Source organism: Chiloscyllium punctatum, chromosome 33 (assembly GCF_047496795.1).
Source record: "Chiloscyllium punctatum isolate Juve2018m chromosome 33, sChiPun1.3, whole genome shotgun sequence".
NCBI lineage: Eukaryota > Metazoa > Chordata > Chondrichthyes > Orectolobiformes > Hemiscylliidae > Chiloscyllium > Chiloscyllium punctatum.
In genome coordinates, this window is record NC_092771.1 from 45822399 (window position 1) to 45838849 (window position 16451).

Here is a 16451-nt window from a genome sequence, read left to right on the forward strand (position 1 = left end):
ACAGGGAAAGGGAGGGTGGTATGGACTGGAGAATGTTGCAAGCACATGGAAGATGATATAGACTGGAGAATGCTGCAGCAATAGAGAGGAGTATATGGACTGGAGGATGTTGCACGGACAGGGATGAAGTTGTAGACTGGATACAGTTAGAAGGAGAGATGAATTTATGCACTGGAAGGGATGTCAGAGAGAGTGAGTGGTGTGCATGCTGCAAGATACGACAGGGATAGGGAAGCTGGAGGAGAGAGTGATAGAGAGTCTTGTGAGAGACCAGATTCACTTATGAGCATAGGATGTGCTACAATGAGCAGAGCCTTTTGCAGATATAAATGAGGATACAATGGCCACAAAGCAGTCACACCTATTCATAGGAACTGAAGGAATTGAAGAGATTACACAGGCTAGGAGTGTTGTATGCAATGGAGGAGATTAACCTGATAGGGAAGCTTTTAGAGACTCAACAATGTCAGGAAATAATCGGAGTTGCAATGGTGAGAGCAGGTTTCAACAATTCGGAGGATATAGACCTGAAGGAGCTTTGACAGATAGCGATGGTACAGTAAAGGGAATTGTAGTGGCTTCCATTTCATAAGCACTTAAAACAGCCTGTTTGACATATGCATTATCTCTCGACCATTCATCAGACAGCGCTGCAAATATTTCACTGGCTCTGCCAACCAGCTTAGACTGAACTAGCATTACCCAGAAGACCTCAGGCCACTCTATCTGTCTGTGCAATTATTCAAATGAAATACAGAGTTCCTTGACAATAGAGTCACAGGTAGTTAGGATAGCAAAGGCGGTGCTTGGTATGCATTCCTTTATTGGTCAGAGTATTGAGTCCAGGAGTTGGGAGGTCATGTTGCGGCTGTACAAGGCAGTGGTGAGGCCACTTTTGGAATGCTGCATGCAACTCTGTTCTACTTCCGATCGGAAGGATTTTGTGAAACTTGAAAGAGTCCAAGAAAAGATTTACAACAACGTTGCCAGGGATGAGCTGTAGGGAGAGTTTGAACAGGTGATGGTTGTTTTTCCTGGAGAGTCGGAGGCTGAGGGTGACCTTATAGAGGTTTATAAAATCAAGAGGGGCATGGATAGGATAAATAGACAAAGGCTTTCTCCTGGGGTGTGCGAATCCAGAATTATAGGGCGAGGTTTAGGGTGAGAGTAGAAAGATATAAAAGATAAAAAGGGGCAACTTTTTCACGCAGAGGATAGTACATATATGGAATGAGCTGCCAGAGGAAGTGGTGGAGGCTAGTACAACTGCATCAGTTAAAAGGCATCTGGATGGGTATATGAATAGGAAGGGTTTAGAGGGAGATGGGCCGGGTGCTAGCAGGTGGGACTACATTGGGTTGGGATATCTGATCTGCAGGATGGGACCATGAATGGGTTGTGGAACATGGAGGATGTTATGATTTGAACCACAGGTAATGTTTGATTGGATCTTTCAGCCAATCTTACAGATGGTACAATTGCAACATTTAAGAAGCATTTGGATGGATATATGAATAGAAAGGGTTTGGAGTGAGATAGGCCAGGTACTGGATGGTGGGACTAGATTGGGTTCGAATATCCTGTCAGCATGGCTGGGTTGGAATGAAGGGTCTGTTTCCATGCTGTACATCTCTATGACTGTAAGATCGGCTGAATGGTCCAATCAAAAATTACCGGTGGTTCAAATCATAATATCCTCCAGGTTGCCTGTCCCATCCTGCAGGTTGAATGAATCCCGGAACCTCTACCCTTCTGCAATTCCCACGTCCCTTCCGACATTTGTACCATCCTCCACGTTCTGCAGCCGTTCATACCTCGTAACATGGCGCAGACTCTTCAACTCCTCCTTCCTCTGCAATGTTCCCCAGAAGAGCACTGGAGGATGGTGGGGGTTACAGAGATATGGAGGGACAGCAGGACGGGAGGATATTGCAGACATTAGGAATATAGGGACTTGAGGAGGTTTCACAGTTTATGAGTGTTGTAGGGACTGGAGGAACATACAAAGACAGGGATAGTTTTAGATTGGAGGATTCTGCAGAAAACCTTTACGTGGTTAAAGGCAGGATTCTTAGCAGCATGCAGGAACAAAGGGATCCTGTGTCCCTCAGGTTCCCACCCAAGTTGACAGGCTGTTAAGAAGGCGGATGGTGGGTTGGCTTTCATTAGCAGGGGGATTGAATTTAAGAGATGTGAGATTTTGCTGCAGCTCTACAGAACCCCAGTTAGACCACACTTCGAATATTGTGAACAGTTCTGTTCACTTCATTATAGGAAGGATGTGGAACCTTTAAAAACAGTGCAGAGGAGATTTAGCAGGATACTGCCTGGACTGGAGGGCATGCCCATAGAAGGTAGGTTGTGGAAGCAAGGGCTTTTCTGATCACAGCGAAGGAGGAAGAATGGTGACATGATAGAGGTGTACAAGGGAATGAGAGGCATAGATAGAGTGGATAACCAGAGACTACTTCCCATGGAGAAATGGCTATCACAAGGGGACATACATTTAAGGTAATTGGCGGAAGGTTTAGCTTAGATATCAGAGGGATATGGGCCAGGTGCTGGCAGGTAGGACTAGATTGGGTTGGGATATCCTGTCGGCATGGACGGGACTGGTACGTTATTTACAGAGAGTGTGGGGGTGCGTGGAATGGACTGCCAGCCATGGTAGTAGATTCAGACACACTACAGACATCTAAGTAACTCTTGAATAGGCACATCAATGATAGTAAAAAGTAAGGTATGTAGGTTCGTTTCATCTTCAGAGTAGGATAAAAGGTCAGCACAATATTGAGGGCGGAAGGGCTTGTACTGGAATGTGCTGTTCCATGTTCTAAATAGCAAGGGTTATGATGGCAGCAAGAGGTTTCGGGAAGCGGGAGAGGATGCGATCTGAATGAAGTGACACAAATAGGAGGCGTTGCTAAAGTTGTATGAGGTAACAGAGACAGCAATGGTCTGATCTGGAGCAGATGACCCAGACTGGGAGAATTGTGGGGACTGGAGGGGCTTTCACAGGGAGGGAGGAGCATAGAGCCACAGGAGGTTACACAAATGTGGAGAGCTGTCGGGCCTCCAGGAGTTCATGGAGATGGGGAGGTTGGGAGGAATGGAGCAGTTTACAGGGATAAGGATGTTGGTAGGATGGGGTATTTTACACAGACAGGAATGTTTCGGGTGAATGGAGCGGAGTACAGAGATAATGTGGGTTGTACAGATTGGAAAAACAAATAGACGTATGGAGGGTAGTCGTGACTGAAGATGTTTATAGACACAGGAAGGCTTAGGTTCTGCAGGTTATTTAGATAAAGGGGGTGTGGAATCAGACAGATTCTCCAAGTGGTAAAGACAGCAATTTTGGTTGGAGACATTTTCACAGATGAGGGAGCATTAGTAAACCTCCTCCAGTTTGGTCAGAGTGGGAAGGGTTGTAGGGGAGGGTGATGTTTACACATGTAAGAGTTGGAGAAGATTGTGGAAATGAGTAGATGGATGGAGACACTGGAGGAGCTTACATTGACAGGGTGGGTGCTGGCAATGAAAAGATATCACATCGATAGTGGGTCCTGTAGGAACTGTATTGAAAGAGTCACAGGCATTGGAATGACTTCTGCAGATTGGGAGTGTTACAGGGACTGAGAGGATTGTGGGGTGTCCATAGATTGATCGTGTCTTTAAGAATATGTAGATACAGAAATCTTAAACCCAATACATGCAGTCTTCATTTCAAGACCAGAGCCTTATTATCCCTCATCAGCCAAGGATCCCTAACCCTGCCAGCTTTTCCCTTTATCCCAATGGGGTATACTGGTCCTCGATTCTTGATATCACACTTTGAAAAGCCTCCCATTTGCCAGTTGTTCCTTTTCCTTCAAACAGACTCACCCAATCGATTAGAATCTTAATGTGGAGGTGCTGGTGTCGGACTGGGGGTGGACAAAGTTAAAAATCAACAGACACTCGGTTCCAGTCCAACCGGTTTATTTGAAAGCACTAGCTTTCAGAGCACTGCTTCTTCATCAGGTGGTTGTGGAGCACAATCCTAAGGTACAGAATTTATAGCAACAGGATGGCAGTGTCATGGAATATAATATCAAACAAATTTAGTTTAAGCCTTTCATCTGTTACAGTGATCACCAGCGCTTCCAAAGCGAGTTAGATCATAACTGGGCGTTGTGCAATTTTAAATTCACGGCATTGACGCTGGCCAGATCCTGCAGAATGGCCCCAAACCTGGCCCTGTTCCAGTTTTCCTCTTCAATCTGTGGACCTGCTGATCTTTTTCCATAACTATGTTAAAACGAAGACAGTTGTGGGCACTGGACCCAAAGTGCTCTCTGAATGACACTTCAGTCACGTGCCCGACCTCGTTTTCTGAGGGGAGGTCCAGTGTTACACCCACCTGAGTAGAGTAGGGCCCTCTGCATATTGATTTAGGAACCTTCCTTGGACACATTTGAAATATTGCCCTCCGGCCAGTTCTTTTTATACTCAGTCAATACAGGGAATATTAAAATCTCCAGCCTGCACTCCTCCATTATTCCTATAGTTATCTGCAATCTCTCGACACAGCTGCTCCTCTGGTATCTGTTGGGTCTACAACAGTCTACAATACAGTCCCAACAAAGTGACCACCCCCCCTTTCTTCTTTCTAACTTTCCAAACACTTGACCTTCAGAGAAAGACAACAGTTCACTCTCACGTGGTCTGCACGACATACCCACAGCAAAGTGTTTGCCTCTCAATGACCCTGTGAAATGGGCGAGCCAGCTGCTTAGCTCAAGGGCAGCAAGGGAGGGGCAATAAAGGCTGGTCAGACAAAGACACCCACATCCCATACCTGATTTTTAAAAAAATCCATTCAGATTGGTCCCAGCACAGTTCCAGTGGAACAATGTCCTGGCCAATCACGTTGGTAAATTTATGGACAGGGCTTTAAACTGACAGAGAGGATGCAGGGAAAGGCTTCAGGTGAAAGGAGCTTTCCAAATCCAAAGAGAAAAGGTGAAGCAGCATGGGAATGTGATCGAAGAGAGCAGAAAGGAACAGGATGGGACAAAGTTTAACGAAAACTGTAGATCAGCAAATCCATTTGTGACAGGAAATTGTGGGAACGAGTAAATTATGTTTTTTTTTTATTAATGGACAAAGTCTCTGCAACAAGAGAGATGGATTTGTGACACAGAGATAAAAGAGATTTAGACACCAGAGAGATGTGGTTACAGGGCAAACAAAAGGTGGAACATAAATATTCAATGGTTCACAACCTTGTGCAAATTCAGGCAAAATGGATGACGCTAACAATAATGGGTAAGAAAGGTATTACAGAGAAAGCATTTGGCATCAGATCATGAAGTAGAGTCAGTCTGAATGTAAATTCTGGCTACTACTTGCCAAGGACACAAGCAGCAGAACAGTTTTAGACCACCCACCGAACAGCTTTTCATGGCTCGTCACTGCAATAAATAGGAATTCATTGGAATGTTTAATACAGGCATGGTGAACAGTTAGTGAAACGTCAATATTCGCAAAGTCTGGGACACTCACACTGACAACAGAGATATTGGAAGAGGAGTTCAGAGAATTTTTTTCAGTGTTTCTTAGAATAACACATTGTGCAACTGGCGAGGGACGTAACTGTCTCAGACAGACTGTTGTGTGATAAAACATAGTGAATGAGTAATGTCACCTGGAGAGATCCTCTGGGAAATTATGATAAAGTGCATTTTAAAGAAATGTAAAGTTTTAAAGTGAAACACAGAAAAGACAAGCTACAACTAGAAACAAAAATAGCCAATTACATGAGTTGGAGAGGAGAACTGACCAAGGTAAACAGGCTAAACAGCCTGAGACATGTGCCTGTAAATGAACAGTGGAAAACATTTGAAGGAACAATGTAAAATACTCAACAAAAGGACATTCCACTGAAACAGACAAAAACTCAGCAAGAAATCCCCACCGGTCCCTCACTCAGGACAAAATGGATCATATTAGATTATGAGGCTGAGAAGATCACCACAAAGTACTTAAAATCCTGAAGTGAGAGAGAGTTTTAGAGTAAGTTTTAAAGGGATTGCAATGGGTCTGCTCGCAGGAGGAGGGCAATGGGAAGGGGAATCATTGTCAAGGTTTATTGACACGATAGGAACATGGAGAGGTGAAGGTGCTGGAGGTGGTGAGAGTGTTACAGCGAGTGGTCAGGGCCTGAACGGTGTTACAAAGCCAGTACGGATTGCTGCAGCTGGAGGGGTTCACAGAGGTACGGAGGGACATAGGTATTTTTATTTATTCATTCATGGGATGTGGGTGTCACTGCCTGGACCAGCATTCTTTGACCCCATGCTAATTACCCAGAGATTTCTGGGACCCTGGTGGATAAATATAATACTTTGCTGGACACAGGTGAAGTGCTGAATGACTGGAGGATCGCTAATGTGGTTCCTTTGTTCAAGAAGGGCAGCAGGGGTAGGCCAGGTAATTACAGAGCAGATAGTCTGACAGCAGGGGGAGGGAAATCATTGGAAACTACTGTGGGGATGAATCGACACTTGCAAAGGTAAGGATCAACTCGGTTTAGTCATCACGGATTTGGCAGAGGAAGATACTGTCTGAGGAATTCAGTTCAGTTTTTTTGAAATGGTGCTTAATTATATTGATGAGGGCAGTGCAGATGATGTGGTTTACATGGACTTGACTAAGTCCTTAAACAAGATCCAACATGGAAGGCTGGTCCAAAAGGACTGGGTTCCAAGGCAAGTTGGCAAATTGGATGCAAAATTGGTGGATAGAATATTTTCACCACCGGGTGTACCACAGGGAACTGTGCAGGAACCATTGAACATTAATAACTCGGATGTGAAAGCACAAGGTATCATTAGTCGGTTTGCAGATGACACGAAAGGTGAGGGTGTTGTTCACAGTGAGGAGGATGGTCTCTGTCTGCAGTCCGATGTCGATTGGATGATAATCTAAGCAGAGTTTAGTTCTGATTGAAGTGAGGTAACACTCTGTGGGAGGTACGATAAGCGAAGGACAGACATAATGAACGGTCGGTCCTTGCGGAGTACTAAGGAATACAGGGACCTTGGTGGACAAGTCCATAGATCCCTGAAGGTGTCAGTACAGGGAGACAGGGTGGGAAAGGCACCTCAACTGGGAGCGGGAGAGGGACCCATATCCTGGTGGGGTGAATTGCTGGAGCTGCTTGAGAGGATATAACCTAGTCTGGCAGGGTGTTGGACCTTAAATAAACGTAAGGCCAGAAAGAAGATTGAGGCTGGTGCACAAGTTAAAGACAGCAATTTCAGCAAACAAGGCAGGCAAGAACATAGCAGGGAATGGGGGAAACCTGATGATTAAACAGCATTTATTTCAATGCAAGGGGCCAGACAGCTAAGGAAGATGAACTCAGGGCATGGGTTAGAACATGGGACTGGGATATTATAGTTATTACAGAAACACAGCTGAGGGCGGGTCAGGATTGGCAGTTCATTGTTTAAGGGTGGAGATGCTACAGGAAGGGGAGGCAAGAGAGGACGTGTGGTGGTGGGTTTTGATTGCATGAATCATCACAGCAGTACTTCGAGAGGATATTTCTGTTGGATTGCCCAGTGAGGCTATATTAGTGGAACAGAGAAATAAGAATGGGTCATCACTTTGATACGATCGGACTGCTGACCCCGAATAATCTGTGGCAGACTGAGGAACAAATATGTCGGGACATCTTAAATATCAACCATAATAATAGGGCTGTTATGGTAGGGTTTTTGAACTTTCCAAACCTAGACTGGGACTGCCAGTGTTCAGTGTTTGCAAGGGAGGAATTTGGTACTTGTGTTCCAGAAAACTCCCAATCAATATGTAAATGGCCTGAAAAGAGAAAAGGGGCAAAACCTGACCTCCCCTTGGGAATTAAGGTCGGGAAAGGGGACTGAGATGTGAGTGGGAAAGCGTTTTGCCAAAGGGACCACAGTTCTAGTAGTTTGAAAACAGCTTTAGAAAAGGACAGGCCTGGTCCACAAGTGCAAGTTATAAAATGGAGCCTGACCAATCTTGATCGTATTAGCCAGGAACTTTCAAAATGTGATTGGGGAAGGGAATTATTTACAGGGAAAGGAAAGTTTGGCAAGTGAGAATATTTTAAAAGTGAGATAAACTGATCGATCAGCGCCAGCATTTTCCTGTTTGTGTGCAGGTCAACGCTGACAGCATTGGGGAACACTGGCTGTCTATTGAGGGTCTGATCAAGGAAAAGGGGGCAACATGTCAGGTATAGCCAGCTGGATCAAGGGACTCCCTGAGGATATACAGGGGCTGTAGGAATACACTTTGAGTAGAAAACAATAATGGAGAAAGCCTAAATGAAATAGCCTCAGCAGAGAAGGAAAGGGAATCCAAAAGTGATTTTATCAGTATATTAAGAGTGCATAAGTAACTCAGGACAAAATAGTGTCCATTAATGATCAATGAGGCCATCGATGAGTGGAACTGCAGGATATTTGCTAAGATCATAAACAATTATTTCACTCCAGAACTTACTGTGGAGAAAGACTGGGGAACTCAGGGAACAAGAGTAATACATTAGACCACAATTGGAGTTCTCTGCAATTCCAGTCTCTCTGCTGCAGGAAGGATGTTGTGAAACTTGAAAGGGATCAGAAAAGATTAACAAGATATTGCCCAGGTTGTTGCTGAATAAGCTGGGGTTACTATCACTGGAGAATCGGAGACTGAGGAATGATCTTACAGAGGTCCCGATATGAACATGAGCGGTATGGATAGGGTAAACATTCAAGGCCTTTTCCCAGAAGTTGGGGAGTCCAAAACTAGAGGGCATAGGTTTAAGGTTAGAGGTGAATGGTTTACAGAGGGACTGAAGGGACAGCTTCTTCACACACATGGTGATGGGTGTATGGAATGAGCTGAGAGAGAAAGTAATGGAGACTGATACAATTACAACATTTAAAAGGTATCTGGATGGGCATCTGTATAGTAAGGGTGTAGACGTATATGGGCCAAATGCTGGAAAAGGGAATGGATTTATTTAGATCTTCTGGTAAGCCTGGACGAGTTGGGGACCGAAGGGTCTGTTTCTATGCTGTATATCTTTATGACTTGAAAAGAGTGCATGTTATAAAAGAGATGGTGCTGGAGGTTTTAAAACACAAAGCTATGGCTAGTCCCAGAACCTGATTAAATGTATCACAGGACACTGTGGGATGTTAGGGAAGAAATTGTGGAGGCCCTAGCAAAGGTATGTGTACTACTGACAGCCATGTGTGATGGGCTGGCAGGCTGGAGGGTGGCATCATGGACAGTGAAGGAGGTTTTCTGAGATTACAAAGGGATCTTGATGAAGGGAGTGAATGGGCTGAAAAACTAGAGATGGAATTCAATCTGAATAAATACGAGGTAGTGCACTTGGTAAAACAAACAAGGGTAGAGCTTATACAATCAATGTTTGGGCCTCGGTTAGTGTTTTAGAGCAGAGGAACCTCCGGGTTCAGGTACATAATCTTTGAAGCTTGCATCACAGGATGGATAAGACAGTGCTTGGCATGCCTGACTATTGCTCACTCCATTGAGTGTAGGATTTGGGACGTCATGTTGAGATTGCACAGACATTTGTGAGGCCTGTTCTGCAATACTCTGTCCAGTTCTGGTCGCCCAGTTAACAGGGAGGATATTATTAAGCTGCAGGGCATTCAGAAGAGATTTACCAGGATATTGCTGGGTAGGGAAGGATTGAGTTGGGAAAAATGGCTGGATAGGCTGAGTCTTTTTTCACTGGAGCCTGGAGGTTGAGACATGATGCTATAAAGATTCATGAAAAAAAATGAGGTACATAGATCAATTTAATGGTAGTTGCCTTTTCCTCAGGATAGGGGAGTCTCAAGAGGAGGGGCCACATTTTTAAGGTTAGAGGGGAGAGATGTTCAAAAAAAAAGACATGGGGGCAAATTGTTACACAGAGGGTGGTTTGAGTGTGGAATGAACTTCCTGAGAAAGGGGTTGATGTGGGTACAATTACAACATTTAAAAGATATTTGGATAAACAGATGACTAGGGAAGGGTTGGAGTGATATGGGCCAGCAACAGGCAGCTGGGAAGAGTTTAGTTTTAGATTATGGTGGGTATCAACTGAAGGGTCAGTTTCCATGCTGTATGGCTCTGTGACAAGAATATGGTTTGATTCCATATTGAAGAAAGGATCAGGGCTGGGTCCACTGATGTGCATCATCGACATAAACTATTTGGTTGAAAATATAGGAGTGATTGTGCGAAAGTTTGTTGATGATCAAATGAATGGTGTCGTGGGCAGTAAATACGGTTATCAAAGGGGATCTTGACCAGCTGGGCCAGTGGACCAAGGAATGAAAGATGGAGTTTAATTCAGGTGTTGGATTTTGTTAAGACAAACCAGGGAGGACTAATACAGTTAATGGAAGGGCTCTGGGCAGGGTTGTTGAACGGAGAGAGAGAGAGAGAGACCAGGGGGTGCAAGTTACATTGTTCCTCGGAAATGGCATCACAGGTGGACAGGGTGGGGAAAGCGACAATTGACACTTTTGCCGACATTGGCCAGCACTTTGTTACATACGTTGGAGATATTTGTAATACTGTCCTAAATATTTCCCTTGGGCAGAGGAGGCCACGGGGTGACCCTAAGAATGGTGAATAACAAAGGGTAGGTCAGTCCAAAACTAGAGAGTATAAACGGGAGGTGAGAGAGCAAGGATTTAAAGAGGGAGCTGAGGGGGAACATTATCCAGACAGAACAGACTGCCTCAGGCACATGGGAGAAACAAGAACAATGACAACACGGAAAAGAATTTGGGCAGGTACATGGAGAGGAGAAGGTTTGAAGAGATAAGGGCCAAAGGCAGGCAAATAAGACTCATTCAGTTTAGGTAACATGGGCAGGATTGAGGAGTTGGACCACAGGTTCTGTTTCCGTGCTGTATTACTCTGTATCCAGCTAAAGAGGATTAGTGTAACAAAATAAGGCATGTTGTAGACACTGAAGCAAGTTACAGTGATGGGGATGGTAGTCTGGAATGCAGTACATTTCAAATATGTGGAGGGACTATCGGGAAGAGAGGAGGTTCCAGGGACAGGGACTATTGTAGGAGTTAAAATGACTGAAGACACTGGTGCACAAGCCATGCCACAGATACAGTGTTGCAGAGTAGTGAGTCTTAGTACAGTGTTGGAGGGAGAACACAGAACAGAAAGATCCCAGGCAGCATTCCCAACCTCTTGTCAAAGGCCTACTCTCCCCTCAGTTGTACTGATGCTCACTAAGACAGCACAGGACTGGATTGATAACTATGAACTCCGGATGCTGTCTCAGTGCAACATAAGTTAAAGTAGACGTGGTGATTGAGCATGGGGTGTGTCTATACTGTGCTCCCCATCCAGCACTGTATCTATATCATGTCTTGTTAGCGATGTTTGGAGCCCTCTCATTGCTCTCTGCTCTGTGCACTGTGAGTGATCTTACCTCACTGCAGGATTTATTAAAGGCTCCAGATCTCCCTTCCCTTTGAAGATGGTTGGTCAGCCAGAGAGACAATGAGGTGATGGATAAGACACACAGCAGTTGGGAAGTCTATTGAGTAAGCAACTTCCTGAGTACCTACAGGTGACATAGAGATAGATAGAATGGGAAATTAGACTGATGTAGTGAGGGTTACACAAGGAGAATGGAAATGAGCCCCACAGATATCTGGAAAATCTCAAACTCCATCCCTGGCCTGTGCTGTTGCGTCTCTCTGGAGTGGAAAATTCTGTTAGCTCAGGATCTAGAGTAGCTGCAAGAGCGGGAGGCACTGACAGAGGCAGCAATTAGACCCAGACAGTGAGGGATACCACATGGAGAGAGACTGAGTGATATCACCAGAGTGCTGGAAGACTTCAGGATCACACAATCATGTTGGAAGAATGGGTTTGGCTTCACGTATCAGTGCTCAGGGATGAGCAACCAGTGAGCAGGTGAAGTGATGGCCTAGTAACATTATTGTTAGGGCATTTGTCCAAAACCTCAGCTTTTGCTCAGGGGCGGTAGGTTTGAATCCCATCATAAGATATGGTGGAATTTAAAATCAATAATTTTAAAAATAGCAATGAACAATCCATAAACAAATATGAAACCATTGCTGATATACAAAAGTCACAACTCCTTAGATTAGATTCCCTACAGTGTGGAAACAGGCCTTTCGACCCAACCAGTCCACACCATCCCTCCAAAGAGTAACCCACTCAGACCCATCTCCCTCGACCTAATACACCTAACATTATGGGCAATTTAGCACAGCCAATTCGCCTGACCTGCGCGTCTTTGGACTGTGGGAGGAAACCGGAGCATCCGGGGGCAATTCACGCAGACATGGGGAGAATGTGCAAACTCCACACAGTCGCCCATGGCTGGAATCGAACCTGGGACCCTGGTGTTTTGAGGCAGGAGTGCTAATCACTGAGCCACCGTGCCGCCCACTTGCCCTTTCGACAACGAGATCTGATCATCCTCACGTGGTCTGCACGACATCCCCACAGCAAAGTGTTTGCCTCTCAATTGCCCTCTGAAATGGCCAAGCAAGCTACTCAGCTTATGGGCAGCTAGGGCTGGGCAATAAAGGCTGGTCAGCCAGAGACAACCACATCCCATACCTGATTTATGAAAAAATCCAATAGGATGGTCCCACTGGAACTGTGCTGGGACCAGTTCCCTGGCCAATCATGTCAGTCGGTTTATGGACAGGGCTTTAAACTGACAGAGAGGATGCAGTGACAGGGTTCAGGTGAAAGGAGCTTTCCAAATCCAGAGAGAAAAGGTGAAGTATGGGAGCAACATGAGAATGTGTCTGAAGGCAATCAGAAAGGAACACGATGGGACAGAGTTTAACTAAAACTGTACATCAGTGAATAGATTTGTGACAGGAAATTGCAGGAAAGAGTAAATTATGATTTTTTTTGAATGGACGAAATCTTATCAATGAGGTAGATGGATGTCTGACACTGAGGTAAAAAAGATTTAGACACCAGAGAGACATGGTTACAGGGTGAACAAAAGTTGGACATAACTATTCAATGGATCACAACCTTGCAGAAACTCAGAAAAAATGGGTAACAAAAACAATAATGTTTTAAAAAGGCATCACAGAGAAAGCGTTTGGCCTCAGATCATGAAGTAGAGTCAGTCTGAATGTAAATCCTGACTACTACTTGCCAAGGACACAAGCAGCACAACAGTTTTAGCCACCGAACGGCATTCCGTTGCTCATCACTGCATTAACCAGAAACTCATTGGAATTTTTTAACAAACACATTGTGATAATTTTGGGAAACTTCAATATTCACATAATCTGGGACAGTCACACTGACAACAATGACATTGGAAGAGTTCAGAGAATTTTTTTTTTCCCAGTGTTTCTTTGAATAACAAATTGTGCAACTGGCTAGGGAGGTAACTATCTCAGAGCGACCGTTGTGTGATGAAACTCAGTGAATGAGTAATGTCACCTGGAGAGATCCTCATGGAAATTGTGAAGAAGTGCAGTTTAAAGAAATATGAAGTTTTAAAGTGAATCACAGAAAGGACAAGCTACAACTAGAAAAAAAATTGCCAATGACATGAGTTTGAGAGGAGAACTGACCAAGGTAAACAGGCTAAACAGACTGAAATGTGTGCCTGTAAATGAACAGTGGAAAACCTTTGAAGGAGCAATGTAAACCATCAACAAAAGGACATTCCATTGAAACGGACAAATCCTCAGCAAGAAATCCCCATCGGTCCCTCACTCAAGTAAAAAGGATCATATTAGATTATCGGGCTTGGAGGATCACCAAAAAGTACTTAAAATCCTGAAGTGAGAGAATGTTTTAGGAGTAAGTTTTAAAGGGAGGGCAAAGGGTCTGCTCGCAGGAGGAGGTCAGATGGAAGAGGGAATAATTGTCAAGGTTTTATGTCACAAAAGGAACTGGGAGAGCTGAAGGTGCTGGAGGTGATGAGAGTGTTACAGAGAGTGGTCAGGGTCTGAACGGTGTTACAAAGCCAGCACGGATTGCTGCAGCTGGAGGGGTTTGCAGAGGTAGGAAAGGACATATGTATTTTTTATTTTTTCATTCATGGGATGAGGGTGTCACTGATTGGACCAACATTCTTTGCCCCACTGCTAATTACCCAGAGTGTAGCACAGAGTCAGCCATATTGCTGTGGGTCTGGTGTGACGTGCAGGCCAGACCAGGTTAGAATATCAGATGGTCTTCTCTAAAGGACGTAAGTGAACCAGATGAGTACATCCTACTGGTCAACAATGCTTTTATGGTGGCCTCACCAATGTCCTGTACAGCCACAACGTGACATCCCAACTTCTACTTTCAATGCTCTGCCCAAACCACAAAACCAATGTTCCCATCCAAACTATTTATCCAAATGACAAACAACAGTGGACCCACTTCACCGCTGGTCACATGTCTCCAGTCAGAAAGGCAACATGTCCCCCATCACCCTCTGTCTCCTACTATCAAGCCCAATTTTGTATCCAGTTGACTGGCTCCTCCTGAATGCCATATCCTTCTACATTGATCTGAGCTTATTATCCAGTTTCCCATACAGGACGGAGAACACAGAACAGTACAGCACAAGACCCATCGGCCATGGTGCCATGCCCAACTTTTACCCGACTGTAAGATCAAACTAATTTAGATAACCTTCATTTTGCCTATCCAGGAGTCTGTTAAAGTGTCCAGTTCCAATCACCCACCACTCTCTGTGTAAAGAACCTACATCTGAAATCTCCCCTTACCCATCCTCCAATCACCTTACAATTATGCCCCCTTGTACCATGTATGCCATGGGATAAAGAGGTCTCTCACTGCTCACTCTATCTTTACCTCACTCCATCTTGTTCACCTCTACCAAATCACACCACACTCTTCTTCACTCCAATGAGAAAAGCCATAGCTTCCTCAACCTTTCTTCATAAGACATGCTCTCCAGTCCAGGTAGCATCCTGGTAAATCTCCTCTTCACCCTCTCTAAAGCTTCCACATCCTTCCTGTAATGAAGGGATCAAAACTGAACACAATATTCTAATTGGGATCGAAACAGGGCTGTATAGAGCTGCAGCATAACCTCATGGCTTTAAAACTCAATCCCCCAGCTAATGAAAGCCAATACAACATATTGTTTCTTAACAACACTATCAGCTTGGTGGCAAATTTGATGGATCACTGGTCATGAAATCCAAGATCCATCTGTTCCTCCACACTATTCAGAATTCTGCCTTTATCCCTGTATTCTGCATTCAAGTCTCACCTTCCAGAATGCATCACTTCACACTTTTCCAGATTTGACTTCATCTGCCACTTCTCTGGCCAGCTCTACATCCTGTCAATGTCCCATTGCAACCTCCAGCAGACATCCACACTATTCACCACTCCACCAACCTTCGTTTCATTATCAAACTTACTTACCCACTCTTTCACTCACACATCCAAGTCATTCATAAAATCACAAAGAGCAGAGAGTTTTTGACCTCTCCCTGCAGAAAACCACTGGTCACTGAGCTCCAGGCTGAATGCTTTCCATCTGTCATCACCCTCTGTCTTCTATGGGCCAGGAATTTTGTATCCAGACAGGCAGGTTTCCCTGTATCTCATGCTCTGTACTTTCTCAATGAGCTATAAATGTGTTTTGTCACATTCTCAAAGAATTCAATAAGATTTGTGAGGCATGACCTGTCCCTTACAAAGCCACGATGACTTCCTCGAATCAAACTATAGTTTTCCAAGGAATCATAAATCCTGTATCTCAGAGTCCCCTCCAATAATCTGCACATCACAGACAGAAGACTGACAGGTCTGTGATTCCCAGGATTATCTCTATTCCCTTTCTTGAACAACGCATGGCTGATTCACCTAACCTGCACATCTTTGGGCTGTGGGTGGAAACCGGAGCACCTGTCGGAAACCCATTCAGACATGGAGAGAATGTGCAAACTCCACACAGACAGTCGCCTGGGGCTGGAATTGAAATCGTGTCCCTAGTGCTGTGAGGCAGCAGTGCTAACCACTGAGCCATCGTGCTACCCCATGTAACTCTCTAGAGCTTCTGATCCTTGGTTCCTCAAACTTAAGTTAGCTTCCTTCTTCCTCTTGACTAGATGTTCTACATCCCTTGGAACCTTGTCAAATGCTTTGCTGAAGTTCATGTAGACAACGCTGACTGCTCTGCCTTCATCTATTGCTTGGTCAACTCCTCGAAGAGTCAATCCGGTTTGTGAAACACGGTTTCCCACTCACAAAGCCATGCTGACTATCTCTCATCAGCCCTTGCCTTTCCAAATATATGTAGCTCTTTTCTCTCAGAATCTCCTCGAACAACTTACCCAGCATTGGCTCACTGGGCTGTGATTTCCTGGCTGCTCCCTGCAGACCTTAAGTGATGG

The 16451-nt window shown here is 44.7% G+C and overlaps 1 long non-coding RNA gene across 1 annotated transcript in view; it reads right to left on the reverse strand.

Moving 5' to 3' along the window:
- Positions 1-11502: 11502 nt before the first annotated feature.
- The window catches only part of LOC140458607 (uncharacterized), a 36208-nt gene continuing 31259 nt past the window's right edge, over positions 11503-16451 (reverse strand). The window contains exon 4 of the long non-coding RNA XR_011953606.1: positions 11503-11638. This is a non-coding gene — a long non-coding RNA (uncharacterized lncRNA). The remainder of the gene's footprint in view (positions 11639-16451) is intronic.